The sequence below is a fragment of the Rhamphochromis longiceps genome, linkage group LG2 (genome assembly GCF_057381845.1).
Source record: "Rhamphochromis longiceps isolate RC_006_pf linkage group LG2, R_longiceps_female_GT1.1, whole genome shotgun sequence".
NCBI classification, from domain to species: Eukaryota; Metazoa; Chordata; class Actinopteri; order Cichliformes; family Cichlidae; genus Rhamphochromis; species Rhamphochromis longiceps.
This window is the reverse complement of record NC_140558.1, coordinates 38,456,553-38,471,351: the sequence shown is the minus strand read 5'-3', so window position 1 is coordinate 38,471,351 and position 14,799 is coordinate 38,456,553. Positions and strand designations below refer to the sequence as shown.

General features: G+C 37.6%; 1 protein-coding gene across 4 annotated transcripts in view; it reads right to left on the bottom strand.

The window, feature by feature from the left end:
• fgf13a (fibroblast growth factor 13a) overlaps nucleotides 1–14,799 on the bottom strand; it is a 104,127-nt gene that overhangs the window by 60,260 nt on the left and 29,068 nt on the right. Inside the window, exon 1 of one of the 4 annotated variants that reach the window (XM_085427705.1) lies at nucleotides 2,326–2,490. The exons of the other annotated variants lie outside the window; for them this stretch is intronic. The gene's annotated coding sequence lies outside the window, so the exon portion shown is untranslated. Of the gene's footprint in view, nucleotides 1–2,325; nucleotides 2,491–14,799 lie in introns of those variants that run through there. 4 annotated transcript variants of the gene reach the window in all.

Below are 14,799 nucleotides of genomic sequence, written 5' to 3'. Positions count from 1 at the left end.
CAAGAGTACGAGGTGGAGAAGAGAAAATCAGGGTGACCTTATTAGTGTGAGTCTATTTACTGAATTTCTGCAGCAAACATGCTGAAGAGTCTTCAAGTCTTTTATGACAGATCAGTATTTTTTAAAAATAACAGCTCCAGGGATGGAAATGAGAAATGTTAGATTTAAAGTTGAAGTGGTCAAGAAAAATGCCTCTCTCCATATCGCTTTGCAGAGATTTGGAAGAGAAAGAAGTCACTGAATACTTTATAGGACCTATATTTTTTAAAGACTAAAAATATGTAAACTATGTAAATATAAAACTCAACAAACTTAGATAAATATTTTAATTTGTGTTTATTAATTTAAAAATAAAGTACTGTTAAATTATCACAGCTGTGGCAACCAAACACTTTAATTAACAAACACCTCAGACACTACAGAATTAAATGTTAAAAGAGTAGTGAAACACACTTGTTTTACAGGGTTTTTTGTTTGGTTTTTGTTGGGGGGGTTTTCCAGCCAAGTGTTGTTCACTCTGCAAAAGTGAACATTACAAAAAAATTACAGAAAATGTGTTTTTGTTAACCTCATTGTGTTGTGACTGTGTTGTTAAGAGCTGCAATAAACACTGTTCCATATGTCTTCTTTGATTAATATGCTCTATAAAAGTCCTGCAGTGTGTGTTAATAATGTGTGGGTATTGAGGGGGAGTTTATGAGGAAATGAAATTCAAATAAAAAGTTATGAGCCTCTGGTGAGACCTGGAGATTTATACTGCAATCCATGGTTTTTAAAGCCACGTCTGGTATTATTCCTTGTAGGAGCTTTAATTATATATTCACGATAGTTTTTTAAGTAAACATGCTGTAGATATGAATATGAAGGATAAATAAAACTGGGTAAAATTTGGAGAACATGTGAAGCGGGACAACTTCTACCAAATTAATTTTTTTAAAAGCACGGGGATCAGTTAATAGCTTCTTTTAGGACAATATCAGGTAATATAGCTAACCCTTTCTGCTATATTAACATGTAATTAACATACTGTCAAATTCTAAATTGACCCAAGAGTCCCAGCTTGCTTGCCCTTGATGTAGGATTACATAAAGGATCCAAAATCCAGACATTCAGAGAGAAGAGATTTAGGAACAGCTAATCCCAAAATCTGAATCATGAAATATATGTGATTGATTTTTGGTGCCTCTGATTCCTCATGGTGTATTTTGGAAGGTTCAGAGGTAGTTTTTTTTAACTGTATCATTTAAAAAAAAAGATATTTGTTATGTTTTATGAAAAAAACTAAAGCAGTAGACTGCCAAAAAAAAGGGCAAAACAAAGTTCTGTCTCAACTGTCTGATGATCTGAACTGGAACAAATCAGGTTATTCCAGAACAGTATGGTGCAAGAGTAACAGGAGGCCTTAAAATAAGGGAAACTTGATCTTCTATTGGCTTGTATGCTTTGCATTAGTATTTACTCAGTGTCAGTAATTTTCAGATATTTGATATTGTTTTACCCCTAACACTGATCAGCAAAACCAATTTCTATTTTTTTTTTTTTTTGATGAAGATGGTAATTTTTTCAAAATTTATTATAATATAGAAAATAGATAAAGACTATATGTAATAGATACAGTTATGCTTACCAAGATGGTAAATGTAAAAGGTAAATGTAGAGAATATAATGTACCACTTTGGAAAGTTTGTCCTAGAAATTAGATTATGTATTTGCAGATCCATTAATTTCTCATTGTATTATTAGAATATGAATTGAACTACATATTCCAGTTCTTGTCATGTGACAATTGACAAATCCTGTTCATTCGCAGCTGTTACACACCCTCAACCTTTCCTACTACATAAGCCAACATCACAGCTGCTGAACCATCATGTGCTCAACACACTCTCCCAAACACACCCAGCTACATTCTCAAATGTTCAACCAGTAGAAAATGGCACATGGGGACATTTAAAGTGGTGTTGGTAGCAGTCATCAGTCATAGTATTGCCAAAATAGTTCATATGATGTTCAGCACATCCCTAGATGCCATATTCACACAGAAAAAGAATGTTTCTTTTCTGGTGCTTTGCTCCTGTATAACAGTGTCTGCATTTGTGAAATCACAATTATTTGAATTTTTGTCTGTTGTTTTGACACTTTAATAACCGTTTAAAGTAAAACACAGATCCACCTTTTTTTTCCTCTTTTCATCTGTTTTATACCAAGTCTTAGTCCCCAGCATAATACGTCAGTGGGAAATGGTGACTGCCTCACTTTGTCTCCCTGTCTAAATCCTACACAAGCTCTGACGATGGTCTGCCAGCACAGTGAAAAAAAACCTACCTCTTCTGAGGCCTCTGTCACTTTGAAGAAATCAAACTGGAGCTGTAGCACGTAACACCCACGTCACAGCATGACAGCGCCGACAACAATTTCATTCCGGCTGTTTATGGTGAGCTCATTGTCTCTGGTCATCTTGGCTCTCGTGTTTCTCACAGCTGACTGACTCAAATGTGATTGTGTACGTTGAACAAGCCTGCATACCGCAGTTTGCATGGGAGGGAGTATCTGGGAAGTCCATCTGCCCAAAGGGCCTAGGGGCATGTGAAGACTATGCTTGTGTGTGTATTTTTATATTCATGTTTTACCTTTATGAGCCAGGACAGTTACGGAAAGTGAGGACATTCCTGCTATTCCTCTGTTTGAACTATCAAAAGCCCATTTCACAGATAAGTCAGAGTTAGGGCTTTACACATAATACGTTTATGTGTGATAATAAAATGTGCTATATAAGCAAAACTGCCACTGCTAATTGGAGGGCATTTTAACCCATTGTTAGATCGTTGCTAAATAAGAACCTACAGGGGTCTAATATTTACTTGGATGCCAAATCCTTGTGGTGTAGGACTTTACAAGAGAACACATACATCATACTAAGATGTATATATAGTTCCAAGACATAATCGAGACTCGACAATAGCTAAAATTATTAGCCACCATTTCTTACTGACATCTACTGATATCTTATGCTGGGTACTAAGGCTTGGTACACAGATGGAAAGTATCTAAGTATTTTTTTGAAAGTGACTTTCTATTGGCTGCTAGGGCTTTTTATGTGTTTGTTTGGCGACCGCCTTTCAAAGACCCTCAAAATTCAAGTTGTTCTTTATCTGTGGTGCTCTCTTCATGTTTTTTGATCTTATCATTTGAAGTTATCATATGGTAGTTGATATTGAATATATTTTTCATAAAGTCCCCCGCCAAGAATTTTTTAAAGTGCCCATCTTTTTACAGTTTCAAGGACAACTTCCAAGATGTTTCCGTGAAACGGGCTACCTGGTGCATTAAGTTACTGTAGTTTTATGTCACAGCTTGAAAACCTTGTTTTGCATAAAGCTAAATAAAGTTGACTATTTATGGTTCAAATATTTTGCCAGTTTAACTACAGAGAGAACCTTTTGGGTGGGTTTCCAAGCAGGTGTGGCAATGTCTCTCTAATTTATCAGCATATCTTGTGTTACAAGGAGGGTGGTTGAATCTAAAACTTTAAAAGAAAGCAAATGTTTGAAATGAAAGACAGTGTGATAAATAAACTATGTCTACAAAGTGCTGCAGCTGAGTGCAGTTCTGGTTCTGACTTCTTACCAGGTTGACATTCTGAGTCTGTGCGTGTGTTTTTGTGTGCGTGTTTGGAAAGGATAGGATGGGCATCAGATGACGCAACAGTACCAGCATTTTATGACTACACAGAAGCCATTACAAAGTTGAAGAGTACAGCGGAGAGAGAGGGAGAGAAAGAGGGATGAGTGTAGGATTTAGCTTCACACCAAGACATAAATTATGCATTCGGGCCATCCAGACATGTAGTTGTGTATCTTTTATGAATGCCTTACAGAGGCAAAGCAAGTTTAGCTAACATTTCAGTGCTACACATTAAGTGAGAGAGAGAGTGAGCGAGAGTGGTAGATGTAAAAGGGGCATTGGGGGGGTATTTTAGCAGTAACGTCTGACACAACCTATGATAAAAGCTGTCATCCGAGAGCAGTGCAGCAAAAAAGGTTCATTCCATCCGTCTTATGTGGGCACTGCACTTGAAGGATTTAAAAAAGTGATACATGGAGTAGAGTTCTCCCACTCTCGCAGTTTGATCCCAAGTGAGCGTTTTATAGGAATTGCATCCAGTCATAAACAAACAGGGCAAATGGCACCATCTGTGCAAACTGGATGAGGGGGTTATCATTTTAAGTCCTGCAGATAGTGACCATTAAAAAACAGGACCACTATAAAAGACCACACTTTTTCATCAAGTGTCATCTCCTTTGATCTTAAAGAAAAGATACATGTGTGTCAGCATGTAACCAACTATAAGTCCAGGTGTAGTTGTACTGCCAGTAGTAGTAAATATAAGTGGAAAAACTGTGCACATGTGCGCGTCCAATGCTGAGTGAAGCTCCAGGCTAGGTTTACTATCTAGTGTTTACAGAGAGCCTGATCAGAGGGATTACAATTACACAGGAACTGCTTAAGACAGCTGCTTTACTCAGTGTTATCAAGCCACCCACACTCACCATACGCTGACACCTAACAACACGCACAAGTGGTAAATGGAAATCTACACCCTTCCTGGTATTTACGAGCACTTAAAACAGTAACAGGTGACGATCTGGGGTGCTGGTAGATTTATTGACAACATTTCTCCAGGGATTACTGGCATCCGGACATATCAAACAACAGGCAAGTAACATAGCATCAGAAAATACCTTTGTTTTTCAGTCTGTATGTCATACTGCAATTTCTTGTAACTATTCAATTTTAAGGCACTAATAGTGAGCATCATTCACAAGTATGTATGAATAGTGTAGACTTAAACAGAGACAAAAGACATGGGTTTTGCCAGTTTGACAGTGTTTACTGGGATTGGAAATGAAGACAGAAATAGCTTAAGCCAAATCAGATCAGTTCTCATACTTATTTATTTATTTATTTATTTTACAGAAACATTTTTTACAGTCACTCCAACTTGTTATATATTTGAACAATGAGAGACATCTGTCTTAATCTTGCTCATCATTTGCCCTAGGCTAGGTAGCCTACCTAAACACTCTCAAAACACTCGCTTACTGAAATACATCAATTCAGCCCAAAAATCAAATAACTTTTTTTTTGTTGCTCTATTTAAAATGTGACAATTTGGTTTCTAACAAATGTGGTTCAGCTCAACACCTCCCAAGAAAATCAAATACACTAGATTTAGTCTGATCTGCCTCAAAATAAGCTTTTCTCCAGTGTGACAGAATGAAATAAAACTACATCATAGCAGTTATCCAGCAACTATTTTTAACACAACACAAAAAGCTGCCAGATTATTTAGTGATATCATGTGAGACTAAATGTCAGCTCCAGGGAGGGGAAAGAAAGCACCAGTTGTTGGTCATCTCCATGATGTTAAAGTGCTTCTGTAACTGAAAACCACTGGTTAGCCTGCCACACTTTTCCAGAACATTCTACACTGCAGGGTTTGAGGAATAACTGGTGAGCCTCACTAAAATGCTCCAGCTTCATTTTTTATATGCTTTCATTCATTTCATTCAGACATTCACCCACTGATAGATTCCTGTTGCCTGAATGGATTGCTGAAAATAAAGTACCTGGCCCATGCCTGCATCCTCTTCCTCCTGTAAAGAGAGATTACTGTGTTCTTCCCTCATTAATGGTGCCACAGCTGTTTGATTTTTGTGTATTTAAACAGCCAGCACTGATGAGCAGGCACCAAGGCCACAAAACAGTAAACCTGCTTACAGCATTGCAGATAATTGCTATGACAACATCCACAGTGGATAAGACATAGAGCGGCTGGAATAGAAACAAAGCAAATGTTTGCAATGTTCGATCAAATGAGGCAGTTTTTCCCATGAGATATGGGCTACAGTATGGTCGATACTTGTTTAATGAGGAACTATTGTATCAATTAGGCACTAATTACTCCATTATAGCTCTTGTGACTTTATAGTTGGGTAGTTTGTTAGTGGGATTCATCCAACAATTAATGCCATGGTGCCATGATTCAAATGCTGCTGACACTGTTCACAAGAGCAAAGTGTATATGTTCTTGTCTGTGCTGTTAACTTCACTTTTGTACACTGAACTTAAGTACAAGGCATGTTTGTCAGCTACATCAGCTATACTGTTATAATAATTATGCGATTGCCATATTTATACAGCAGAGGCTGTTTGCAGCAGTGATGGTATACTTTGATTTAATTTCTTATTTTAGTTACAATATGCTGTATTTTTATATTTTAATTATTTAAATGTCATTTGTATTAAACCTATCCCTAAAATGTTGCCCAGAAGTGCAGCTTTCCTATTTAAAAAAAAAAAGAAATGCATTTTTCTTTAAAATGATGCCTCTGATCATATATCATAATTGTCATGTGATGACAATTATGAGCATTCTTGACAGTTTCATAGGTCAGTTTGTACTAACAGTGCTGCCCTTTAGTCCTAACAGAAAGCCAAGTAAAACACTAGAAACAAATGCCACACCACTGCACTAGACCAATGAAAATGGCACTGAGAAAGATTCTTGATGCAGCATCCCTTCCCTCATGTTATTATAGTTGTATTGCCACAGCTACAGGCAAGATGTCATATTCAGCTGAGATGAAGAGATACTAAGAATAAACCCAGTATGCTCGGTGCTTGATAATAATATTAAAATCAAAAACACACGCACACGCATCAGGAGTGCAGGATTTGAAATTACGCACCACGGCAAACTATCACAGTGATCAGTAAAGCTACAGATTTTGTTTTGAATCACACCCAAAATTTGACTGCATCCATGACAATTTACGCAGATCATTGAAAGTCATTATCAGCTCCAGCTCCTGCGCTATCAGTGTCTGTCTTTCTAAAGACATCGAGCTCAGTCTTCATGGTAGCATACAAAGGTATTGTGAAATAAATGGTTTAGATTTTCTTTATTATGCTGTGTAACTGCTAATAAGGATGGTTTTCAAAGCAGTAACCAAATAATGTAAATTATGTATTTTGAGGAAATGATTTTGATTCTTTGAGTAAAAAAATGAAAAAAGTGCCAGTCACACCTAATTTATCTGAAATATACTTAATGAGGCTCTACATGTGCTTATACTGCATTTCTATTATAGCTGCAATGATAGAGCTATACATTTTTTTTGTTATTGGGTATACTTGTGTTGTTTTTGTACAATAGTAAATTAAATATTTGTAAGTTTTAGGCTGTTATTAGGACACAAGAAGACATTTGATGGCATTTTATACTCTACAATATTATGATTGTTCTATTTTCAGCCTTATGTTCATTTCTCTGTGCTTCAAAGGCTCTCTAAGACAACCATAATCCTACATATTTATGCAGCCTGTATTCCTGATAACAAGTCAACCAAAAATGCAAGATCAGTGGCGCACTTCTTCTATATATTAATAATACAGCCAACAATTAAGAGCATAATTTCTCTGTAATTTAATTAAATTTCAATGCATTATAATTTATATTAGAATGTAATTGTATTTGCCTAAAAGCTACATGTAGTGTGCCTACCTACTTCATGGTAGGGACTTCATGTTCTGCTTTACCAACTTGCAAAAAAATAAATACTATCAAAATTTGCAGGCCTTATAATAGTACAGGTAACATTATAATGATAGAGCTAAAGTTAAGCAACTGGCACACACCCCAAACACCCCAGTGCACTCACAGTGTGACATAGGGAAATATTGTTTGTTTTTCCACAAAATTACCAAGAAAGTACACAGTAATTAAAATTACTTCCTGTAAAATACCATGAATTTAGGCACTACTTTAAATGAGTTTTGGACTTCCTAAATATAATCATAAAGTATTTTTTCTTCTTTCCTATAAAATACATGAAGTTATGCCCTACTTATACATGTAAAATTACTTACGCACTAACTAAAATTCTCCATGCAATTCTTAAAGTTATTTACATAATAATTTGTGTTTCTTTTCCTGTAAAATAATGGAAGTTATGAACTACCTAAAATTACTTATTAATGATTTCTTTGTTTCCTGTCTAAACCTGGCGTGTTGACCCTGATGAAGGCCACAGGCTGAAACGCGTTGGTCAATTATTAAAGTTGTTCATCTTCCCTCAAGTGTTGCTGGAGTTCCTGCATTGTAAACCTGGCGTGTTACCCAATTGTTATAGTGTACCTGTTTTTCAGTATTTGCAGGAAAATGTGATATAATATAAATATAATAGCATTTAATTACAGGAGGATTACACCCTTAGTCATTAGTTGTATTATAAAGTATCACTATTTTTTTTTCATTATGATACATAAGATATTTGGAAACTTTAGACTTCAGCAATGCCGCAGAAAATAAGTTTAAATCCCTTTAGACACATTACATACAGTTAGACCCAAACAGAACAGCATTTTAGATGCTTTCTGATTCCACAACTTATCAACAGGATTTTTAAACAAGGGTAAAAAGACCAGGTGCTCTTTTTAAATACAATAGCTCTCTGCCAGCAATCTGGAGTCATGGATCTGTCAGATTGTTTTGAGTACAGGTTTTCATTAAACTGTTGTATGCTGCTGTTTCCTATCTGATGTTGATAAGGGCTCTGACATAAAGTCACAGCCCTTTTTAATGTCAGAGCAGCAGACCTAATCCAGCAAACATGAACATGCTACCACTGGCATCAGTACTGAGGCGCTTACAACAGTACACATCATTCTCACAGACTTACAACTGATGCTTTCCCCACAGTCTATCAGGTCTAAATCTAATGCAGACTGGATATGCCTTTGTCCTTCATGTGACCTAACCACAAACACTCCATTATGGCTTGACACTATAAATCCCAGAGGGACTCTGGTTCAGTACATAAAGCACCTTTGCTCCAGCACAATTCCCTTAATTGAACTTTTTCATGTTACTCTGATTACCATGGTATGTCAAAAAGCTATTAGGGTAAAGTAGCCATTGCACACACTCAGCTTTTACTGTACTTCTAATTCTATCTAGTATGAACTGTCAGTCGCTGTGTCTTTAAACTGTAAAAAAAAATGCATGTATGACATGTAGCATATAGCACAGTAAAATTTGGCAGCAAAGTTGAGTGATAATGGTTAGGAACTCCAATCACTAAAGTGAGCAGCAGTGCTTTTCCGTGACCTTTCTTGCTGCTAGCTTGATTTTCACCAGCCACAGAGGATTGTGTATAAAAGGGAAGAAATGATGAAAGATCTCTTTCAGGGTAGAGGCGATCTAATTTGAAAGAGGCCGACAGATGCAGAGTAGTATAGCCACAGACTATACGCATACTACAGTTTAAGACACAACAACCGGCTAATATGTATATGGACTATAAAAAGACACACAGATTGCTCTTATGGGAAAAACGTTTGACGGTTATACAATAATCTGGAAGGTGATCATTGTATAATAATGTTCAATAGTCACCTTACTTTTCAATTTAAATACCAACAGTAGATTCAGATTTTAAGAGCATGCTTAAATTTTTCGTAAGCAGATGATTGTTGGTAATAAAAAAACGAAAGAAATATAGAATAGCAGCGTCTGTGAACCCGATGACCTGACTACCTTCTTGAAAATTTATAGAACGCACTTCTGCACCTCTCCACCTGTCACACGTCGGTACCTTCAGAGCTCATCCACAAATACTAACACTTCAAATACTTTAGCAGTAATCAGCACCACATCCACAATCATTCTCTTCATTCTTGGCCTGCCTTCAGCCTACTCAGTGACCTGCCCCCTGACCTCTGCCATAAACAGGTGTGATGACAGGCTGTAGGAGCAAAGCTGTGAACGTGGCACAAAGTTAAACGCATGACGACAGCTTAGCAACCAGTGAGTGTTTTAAAATAACTCGTGTTTTTGGCCCAGCAAAATAACTTGATAATACTTTAACCAAAAATACTGTGGACTGTTGCACTTAGACTTTTAAGAGAAACATTTAGGAAAATGCTGATTACTGCAGTTTGAAACCTGACTTTATTTTAATCACCGTCACTGATGAGTATTTCGAAATACCTCAATGATGTCATACTTTGAGACCAGCATATGTGTCACATGTGGTCAAACATTTGTAGATCCTTTAATGGATTCCGATCTGCAACATTAATAATTGCAAATGCCTCGCCAAACTTAAACTTCTCTGCGAGAAGTGTAACTTCTGCAGGACACGAGTGAGTAATAGGTTTTACTGCTGTGCCAACTGGGGTCCTAAAAGTCATAATCATTTTATTATTATTAATGGAAACACTTTATTTGAATACAACATTTGGCTCTTACAGTATAGTAAAAAGCAACTTTACATTTTTAAACGTATTCCAGTGTAACTGTAGATATAACTTTTAGGGCAAATAAAATATTAATTTTCTCTATCTTTGGCAACAACTGTAAACAGTGAACACACACAGCTCCAAGTGTCCAAAGGATCAGGGGAATACAGTCCAGAGCAGCCCAGTTTCACAGTATTTTTTTTTAACTGGTCCCATTGTATTTACTGGTATGAATGAGAATACACACACTGCAGCATATACTGCATGTGTTTGACACAGAGACAGTGGATGCCAATCACCTATTTACAGACAAGCGTGCTGTGTTACCATACTTAGAAAACACATAGAGGAGCCTATAGCCTATATTATGACCTAGATGGGAGAAAGAGGGGCAGTGAGAAGACTTAAACACTCTTCTCTGTCTGCTGTCTCAGTGGAAGTGTAGAATTTTCCTTCTCCGACACACTTAGCAACTTAATGAGGGCTTGTAGATATTGTGCTGTGGAAAAAGTATTTACCCCCTTCCCAATTTTGTACTTTTTTTGCATATTTGTTACATGTACATGTTTCATACTCAAACAAATTTTATTACTAGACACAGATAATCCAAGTAAATACAATGTGCAGGTTTTAAATTATGATTTCATTTATTAAGAGGAAAAAAAACTGGCTAAACCTACCTGGCCCTGTGTGACCCTGCCCCTCATTGTTAAGTCAATAATCACCTCATCGAGAAATTGCTTAAATAGAACCTGAATGACAAAGTGAAAGCTCTCAAAAAGCAACAAATCATGCCACGAGAAATAAAGTCGGTGACATCTATCAGTCAGGAAAGGGTTACAAATCTATTTCTACAGCTTTGGGACTACAGCAAACCATCAAGAGAGCTATTTTACACAAATGGATAAAACTTGGAACAGTGGTTAACCTTCCCAGGAGTGGCCAGCCTACTAAATGTTCTCCAAGAGCACTGACAAGCCATCCGGGAGATCGCAAAGATCCCACAACATCTAAAGAAATGCAATCCTCACGTGTTTCAATTAAGCTTCGTGCTCATGAGTCAACATAACAAACAGACAAAAATGGCATCCACAGGAAAGTTTCAAGGTAAAGACCATTGATGATCAACAAAATAAACATTGAAGTTTTTGAAAGGTTTACATCCTATTACATCTGGAGTAAAGCTAATACAGCATTTTAAAAAAGAGAGCATCATACCAACAGTCAAACATAGTAGTGCTGCTTTGATGGTCCAGGGCTGCTTTACACTTGAGTTTCAGTTTGTGTTTTTGTATGTGTTTCCTTATACACGTGTGAGAAACAGAGTGGCACGTTCATCCCCCTTCAGCTGTCATCGCCACCATGACTACCTTACCAGTCACACAAGCCACAGGCCAAAAGCCTACTCATTAAAGTTAACTGGCTAACACGTGAGCCAGTGATTTAACAAAATGAAGGGCTTCACAGGAAACTGGTTGCTGCACTCAGCTCTTTTATGAAATGGGCTGAGCTGTACAAATTTCTGAGTAGCGGGGGTGATAACTGTCATAAAACGTAAAGGCAAAGTCCTCTGGAAGAACTTTTGCTTTGTAAAGTTAAAATGACCAGTGTGAGCTTAAATGGCCTGAGTAACTGGGATGGTCTGATCTGGTGTAATCTGGGCCGGGTTGTTCTGGGTCTGTCTGTTGACTGTCCCCTGCTCAGCTCTGCCAGTCTGTACCCAGAGGGCCTGTTATTTTGGGAGCTCAGCTGAGAAGAGATGACAACATCATGGACTGCTTAAGCTGCTTACATTTCCTCAAGCACTCCCAATGCACCCTGGGATCTACACTCTTGTGTTGCTACACTTACTGTTGCTCCACAAGCATTGAGTGTATGTGAGCAGGCACTGTGTTGCATTCTCAACCAAAAACCGTTCAAATCTTAACAGTTACACAGGAAGAAAAGTCCTGTTAAAAGTGATAAAGAATGATGTGCAGAGAAACATGTTGGAAGACCAAGCAATATGCAAGACATAAGAATAAGTAAAGTTTAGGATGGAAGAGACTGAAGACAGGTGGGGTTGAAGTGACGCAGAAGTGGTATGATGTAAGGTGTGCATTTGTGTTTGTAAAGGAGTTCCAGATATCAGACATAGATTAGCAATGAACGAGAGCTTAAGTTATCCATGATTTAGGAGCTTTTTTCCATAAGATGTGCAGGATTTACTATAAATGATTTCAATTAATTTACATTTTTGTATTATTAATGAAAAACTCTTATTAGATGCTTATTGCAGACTGCTTATTGGATGAACCCTAGCTGATAAGGTCTTTACTATGTAATCAAGAATCCTGTAGCTTTAAGCAATTTTATGTGATTTGTGTGTAATGACTCTTATACAGCACGGCTGCTCTCGTTTGGGTAAAATCTGTTTAAGTACTGTTTTTGATATCCTATGGGCTAGACAGAGGGGAGGTAATAGGTAAACGGGGTTCAGGCCATGAACTGTCAGAGAGCTGATATTTTAACAGCAAACATAATTCCTGTGTGCCTGGCTCAGGACTTCTCAGCTATCATTGCTCACCCTGCACTCAAACATCCAGCTCTCATCCAACGGCACAGACAAACCACCATAAAACTTCTGGCCCAGGATATTACAAGCTCATTGGCCTGGAGAGTGACATAAAATTTAATGACATGCAGTGTAAGTGTCGCTGAGGAAAGAAGAGGAGGAGTTAAACAGTATGTTACACAGAGTTCAGTGTTAACAGAGTAAGTTGGAGTGGCAGGGATAGAAGGGGAAAGAGACAGGCAAAAGGATTTAAACCTACATGTGACAAAAGCAGTCTACAAGTGCATCACTTTAATTTTAGACTGGGCTTAAGAGTTTTAAATATTTATTGAAACCTACTTGTTTTACAGTGGGGGGTTTTAAAGGTCCATATTACTTAGCTAAAATGAGATCTACTGTGTTTTTTGTTTGTTTGGGGTTTTTTTTTCTTTAAATCGTTTTTATTTCAGTTCTGGAAAGTAACCGCCATTTCTAAGTTGCAGCATTACTGTACAATAGATGCAGACCTTTATTTACAATTATCTCTGTTTTAGGGTGGCATGATGGTTCAGTGGCTGACACTGTCAGCTCACAAAAATAAGGTCCTAAATTTGAAGCCAGTTTGGATGTTTTCCCTGTGTCTGTGTCGACTCTCTTGCGGTTCTCTGGCTTTCTCCCACAATCCAAAGACATATACGGGGCTAGGTTAGGGAGCCTACATTTCTTATAGGTGTGAGTGTAGATGGTTGTCTGTCTCTATGTGTTAGCCCTGCAGACTGGCGACATGTCCACTTCTGAAGACTATCATCAGAATACAAGTAAATGAGGCAGTCAACCCTACTCAAACTCATTGATTTTACCTGTGTGTTTTACATGTGTTTAATCCTGATCAGTTTGTGAATACTGTAGGTAGGAATGTTTGTTAACTTCCCTAGGTGCAAAGGGTTAAATTGGAGGGCAGATAGATGGCAAGATCAGTCACAGATTATCTGTCCAGACATTCATCACCAATCAGACTGCTGCTGGTGCAGACAGCTTCCTACTCCACGGCATGCTTCAAAGTAGGAGAGACAGAAAGCGAGAAAGCCTCCAGCTAGAAGAGTCACACGAAGTAACCTCACAAGACCGCATACATGGGCCTCTAGCATGCAAACTTTGAGCATACTTATATTAGCAGTCACGCAGCTTGTACAGAAAGGGTAAACCACCATATGGTGCTACTCACATGCAAACATAATTTAATCTTGTGCCTTATGTTGGTTTTCTTCTGCATTCCTTCATAACTACGTTTATAATTTACTGCTTTTAAACTGGAACTCATTTCAAAAAGTCTGTTTCTCACCCTGTGCTGCTTGGCTTCATTTCTGGGAAACTGAGAAATGATGCTGTGCCTAGATTATTTTGCATGTTTACAAACTGTCACTTAATTGATGCTAAAATATTCACACTACACAACATGCATTGATATAATATGCATACAGACATTGACAGAATCTCCTCATATGATTATAGAGTCTGACATGCACGCTGCCCCACGGTATTCTCTGTAATGTCTGCAAACCAAGCTTAAATTACTTGTCTTGCTCCAAGTTGTGTATTAGATGACATGAAGGAACATGAGACCTCTCAACAGTCTCAACATTGCTCAGATACAGCAGATGGTGAAGTAATTATTTCTATACTGGCTTACACAACCTCTGCCTCCAAGGGTTTGCTTTTACATACTCTGAAGTAAGGGTTCAATCTCTAAGCTTTCAAAATAAAAGCTGGAACCTCAGTTTTCACCATCCCCATCTGTAGGAAATAAACTTGGTGTGCACACAGGCCAATAAACTATAACAAAAGCTGACAAAAATGTATTGTATCTGGCCATGATCAGTGTTCTTAACAGCTCCCTGCAGACTTGTAAGTTGGCAGGATGCAGTTTCACCTTTATGAAAAACTGCAAATAAAGCAACATT